Here is a 6000-nt window from a genome sequence, read left to right as displayed (position 1 = left end):
CTCAAGTTGAATCACAGAAACAGAAATATCAAAGCAATCCTACTTCCTGTCCCAATTCCAGAAACATGTGATCATCATATGAAAATACCTCAGAGCATTCATCCCATTCACTGACTAAACAAAAATAATATAAAACATATTTCACATTATCTGGCAGTACAGATTCATATAATCCAGTTTAAAGTAGATAATCTGGAATCAGATCCTGGAATACAGGGCAGTGTGGAAGGGCCCAAGAAATACCTGTGATATGTTTGCCTTACAGTCCCCCTAAGTCAGAAATGGCTTGACGGCACGCTACTACTACCAGTACTACAACTACACGTTGAATGATTTAATCATTCAGGAACAACATTACCCACTCAAAATGAAAATACAAACAAGTAAATCACGTACCTTCCAACATTTCACAGAGGAAGACTAATGGCCCTTCCATACAGCCCTATATCCCAGAATATTGAGGCAGAAAATCACACAATATCTGCTTTGTATTGGGTTATCTGAGTCCAAACTGCCATATATTCCAGTTCAGAGCAGATACTCTGACCCCGTTTGGGGGCGGGGTCTCCAGCAAATGTCATGCAACATTGTGTGATGTCTGGCATTGGTTGCCGTTCCCCAGATGGGGTGAACATGTCCCAGGACGATAAAATCGCCCCATTCGATGAGGCTAATTGTGGCCAAGCAACACCCGAATGTGGCGAAGATGACAGAAGATGTTACAGTCATTTCTCCCCTTTCATGGGTTTCAAACTCACAGTTTTGATTATTCATGAGGCCTCATAACATTTTGAAAACCACTGTATTATATCATATACATTCATGAATTTGCAGCCACCGTCAGCTTTTCTCAAAACCTTACATTTCTTGGGGTTTTTTTCCCATACAAAATCATTTTAGGCCAAGAAAATTTGTACTAACTATTAAGTCACCTTGGGAATGTGTTTCCCTAGTTATAGAATTCCCCTAGACTTAGAAGGATGGCCGGCATTTATGCTAGTTTAATGTTGGTGCCAGTTAAGATAATATACCCAGGCTTTGGAGTCTACTGTCTTATTAATCACAACTCGGTTTTTATTTGCTACAAGGATGATCCAGATCCATCATTGTTTGAATCCACAGTGATCTCTGGATGTAGGTGAACTACAATTCCAAAACCAAAGGACACTGCCCACCAAACCCTTCCAGTATTTTCTGTTGGTCATGGGAGAACTGTGTGCCAAGTTTGGTTCAATTCGATCGTTGGTGGAATTCAGAATGTTCTTTGATTGTAGGTGAACTATAAATCTCAGCAACTACAACTCCCAAATGACAAAATCATTTTTTTTGAGTGAAGGACATACATTGGGTTGTTAGGTGTGTTGTGTCCAAATTTAATGTCAATGTGTCAAGTGGTTTTTGAGTTCTGTTAATCCCACAAACGAACATTACATTTTTATTCATATAGATATTTTCTGGATTATTAGCATTGCTTTTATTCTGGTGATTTTTATAATGGTTTAAAGATTCTTATGTGGTTTTCTACTAAATCGTGTTATTAACTACATCCAGAAGTGAAATCTGATCAGTTTGGTTATATTGACTGTAGCTCAAATTAAACAAAACTCATAAAAATGTTATTTTTTGCACAGTATTTTGTTCTGTCTTGTCTCTTTCACTACACTGCTTGATATTCTCTGCGACTTGTCAGAAGAAGAAAGACTACCAGCCAACAACAGCATCAAACTCTTTATTTTATAAAAAGAAAACTTCCTACCCATACATCAATCATACAAATAAAGTACCACGCACACTGCATGAATTTCCATGGCCCCTTGCCATAGAAAAGTTGTTCCCAGCAGCAACTTATATTAAATACTGCTCTTGTGCTATGTAAAATAAAATGCAAATATAAATAGTTTTCTATTTTAGATTTCCCAGAACTCCTTTTCTACCTGAGTTATTACTCTCCTGTCCTACAAAAGATTCAGTATGACTGTCAAACCCACCAGCAATAAATGAGCAATCAACCAAGAACTACTCCTGCACAGCCTTGTCAGACTCAAGGGGACTTGCACGAGATCGGTGCTGAACAGTCTTTCAGAACACTTTGTCACTTTGTGCTATGCTGACCACAGCACATGAGTACCTGGAACTAAGGAAAGAAACCCTAGATAAATGATGGGTATTATTCCCTTGTTGGTTAATTCACTTGAGAAGGATCAAAGACCAGTTCAAGTTCTCCTATTTTTTGCTCATATGAAATGAGCCAAGACTCTCCCATCATTTTTACTCTCTTCCCACTCCAGGCATGCCCCTTTAAAGCAGAATAGGTGAGTAGAAGGTTCATTCTTAGTTTTAATAATGTATGACATCACAACTACACTAATTCACTTTGATGGTGAATTTGCATGATCACAGTGTTGTGTTGCAGCTGCTTGTTTTAGCTTGCTCACTGGTCGGATAGAGCTAGGCACTTTGCCCCATTCTCCAGCACTTTAGAAATGGCTTTATTTAGTGAACTGCATTGCTTACCCAATACTTTTCATTTGAATGTTGTAACCGTCAGAAGCCTTCCAAAGTAAGTTTCATTTTTAGCACAAGCAAGCAAACAAAGACAAAAAGGCTGTCCTTCCTCTTTAAATTAATGGCTTCTCGGCATTAGGAAAGGGAAGCAGAAGGGAGAAAGCAGAGTTTGCTGGAAGAAATACTGAGAAAGCACAGAATTCTGGGAAATGTAGTTTGGAAAGGTGAGGAGTTCTATGCCAGAGAATTCAAAAGCTACATTTCCCAGAATTCTGCTCAGCACCAGAAAGCCCCAATCAGGATAGGGGAGAGATTTGTCTCTTCATAGCAATAGCCACCCAGAGTTCCAATCAATTGTTGAATCTGCAAAGAGGAGGACTGACTGATACTTCAAGTAAGTAAACCTCTGTGCTGGACTGGGAAGAAATCCCTAAATGGAAGTTCTAGTGGTTAATATGAGAGATATTCAATGAGAGCTGTTGTGGCTTTAAAAAAAAACATTTTTGTCAAGACTTTATAGAAATCCCCAAAATCAGTAGATGTATGGATATTTCTGAAAGTTGGGGGAATAGTCCCCTGTTATCTTGTGTCATTGTATAGAAAATTCAATAAGACATCTCTTGTAGTTTTTTAAAAAGAAATATTGTTTATAAAAATTTTGAAAATTCCCCAAAAATCCGTGGATAAGTAAAACATTCTGAAATTTGATGGATTAATAGTGGTAAATGTGTTCTACCAGTTTAGCATGTTTCACCCAATAGCTGTAAAATGGGGGAGAAGGGAGCCCCTGAAGTTTCTCCACTTGCACAAATACTATAACGAAAAAGTAACAAAATTTCATTACTCTCATTATAGTAATGAAATTTTCACTAACAATACTCTAGAAGCACTTTAGAAATGAAATGTGGTGCCTCTTAATTTTGTAGAGCAGTGGTTCTCAGCCTGGGGTCCCCAGATGTTTTTGGCCTACAACTCCCAGAAATCCCAGCCAGTTTACTAGCTGTTAGGATTTCTGGGAGTTGAAGGCCAAAAACATCTGGGGACCCCAGGTTGAGAACCACTGTTGTAGAGTTTTGAAACATTTTTTTCATGAATCACACAGCCCTAGAGGAAAGAGGGGGGAGTAAAATGGCTGTATGTTAGAATGATGCAAAGGTGTCATAAAACAAACAGGAATTTGGCATAAATGCAATGTGCAAACTTTCAATTAGTGTGTATAGTCATACAAATTTTCCTGGCTCAGATAGCTAAAACAATCCATAGGGATTGATAACCAAGAAAGTATGCAGTGCAAGCACAGCATAGATCTTCTGACAACTCATCAATTCATTCACTTATCACAGTTTTTAACATACTATATCTCAACAGCTTATCCAAGCAGATGGGTGTCTCACAATGGATGTTAAACACTTCACTGTTTAACCAGCGTTAAATTTCAGACGTCTGTTAGACATATTCCAAATTTAAATCTCTCTAAAGACTGTTGAAAGTTTAATCTCTGGTAGTAAGCAGAGCAAAATATATTGGGTTTAGTCCTAGTTAAGCTGCAAAGAATGGAGGCTACCTCTGTCTATCCATCTGTCTATATCTGAGAATTATAAATGTCAAACAGGTCAGTAGTGCAGAAATAAGAGCTTCATTGACAAAAAACACTCAAACGAAGAATAAGCATTGCTAATCCTGGGCTTCGGCATTTGGGGGCTGGCTGCATAAATCAAGGCATGAAGGAAAAGGATACTCAAGTATTCAAGTCACAAAAAAGAAGTCCTGCTATATCTGTGAGTGAGAAAGTTTTCCCCTCCTCTTCTTTGAAAATTACAGTGCTTCTCATTCATGCTATATTTAATCTCTCTTCTGCCTTGAAGTGGAACTCCTTATATTAGGGGTGAGTAGAGACTCTTCTCCAGAAACTCCTCTTTCGCTCATTAGAGACTCCCTCAGCTTCTCCTTTTGCACATCACAACACTTTTCCCTCAAGGTAAAAAGAAAGGCAGGTGCAACTCCTTTCAAACAGCAAGGCAAGCTATTTTTGTACATTTGCCTGAAGGGGTCAGTGCGCCAAAGACAAGGCAAGCCTACAGTGCAGTGTCAGCAGTACCATCATAGAGGATTTAGAACAAGAGCTTCAGCTGAAGGCCTGGCAGCAGCAAAGGACCACGTCTGAGAGGGGGCCTAAAAGAGCATTCGCACAAAAGTGAGGTTAAACAGCGGAGTGCTCAGTAGTATGTGTCAGAAAGAAACCCACACAGTCCAAAATGGTCTACATCTCAAAATTCATCTCAACTCCAATAGCAGCCTAAAGGAAGTCTTATCAAGAATTATCAAGGGAAGGAGGGAATGCCAAAGTGACCATAGAATTTTGACTGAAACTTGAGTGAACTCCTGCATCTTGCCTGATTTTGGAGAAGAGGGAAATTGAGGGAAACAGGGAAGAAAATAGAAAATGGGAGAGATGGGATGGAATGGTGTCTAATCAAAAGGGGGCAAAAGTATAATAGCTGGGACCCTGCGCTAGTTGTGCAGCATGGGTCTGAATTAATGAGGGGAAGACGTGGGTGAGATAGCGTAGTGAGACAGCGTAGTGAGTCAGAGACACAGCTGCGGAAGGATAGCAGTGAAGTAATTTCACTCAGGTGCAACTGGATAAGAATGAAGTAATGTAACAGTTATTTAATGTGAAATGATAAACCATGGCTTACAAAGAGCTATTTGAAGGTGTTTGCATAGGATATCCAGATAGCCTACATTGGTGATTGCATTTTGCTGTTTTAACGTTTTAATTGAATATGTTATATGATGTTTTTAATGATTGTTTTGTGATATTATTGTTGGAAACTGGCCCGAGTCCCCCGATAGAGGGGAGAAGACTGGTATACAAAATTGCTAAGTAAGTAAATAAATAAATTAGTATGTTTCGCTGTTTCTTCTCCCCCATTCTGATGAACTATGTTGCCACGACTCTGCCACAGCTGCATCTCTCACTCACTGCGCTGTCTTGTGCACATCTTCCCCTCTTTAATTCAGAAACATGGTGCACAACTAGCGTAGTGTAGGGTCCCAGCTATCATACTTTTGCCCAAAAGGGCATGGCTGCATGGTGGAGATTTTGAACAGCAGCGTTCTTGGAAGTCCTACAAATTAGTTTAATTCAGACAGATGAATCACAGCTGATTCAGTATTATTTTTCTTACAAAGACCTTCATTTTCACCTACCAAGAATCCCTTTTGCACCATGTAGCAAAAGGTCCATCAAGGAGGAATGGGTCTGGAATGCAGGGCTCCCTTTGTCCAGTATTCACAGTTATAAAGCTTTGGACAGAAGATCAGTAGCTCTCCCACCCACATAAAGCCCTCATGCTCAGAGCTGTGGAGTGGCAATCTTTCCCTGGCTGCTTGCAAAGATTCCACTGCCATCATTTACTTGCCTACCTTTTCAGAGTCACGTACTGGTCATGTCTCTCAACACTGATGGGGTGGAGGAAGGATGCAGGGGAG

Source organism: Anolis sagrei, chromosome 5, assembly GCF_037176765.1.
Source record: "Anolis sagrei isolate rAnoSag1 chromosome 5, rAnoSag1.mat, whole genome shotgun sequence".
Classification (NCBI taxonomy): Eukaryota; Metazoa; Chordata; class Lepidosauria; order Squamata; family Dactyloidae; genus Anolis; species Anolis sagrei.
The sequence above is the reverse complement of the archived record's forward strand: the minus strand, read 5'-3'. Positions refer to the sequence as shown.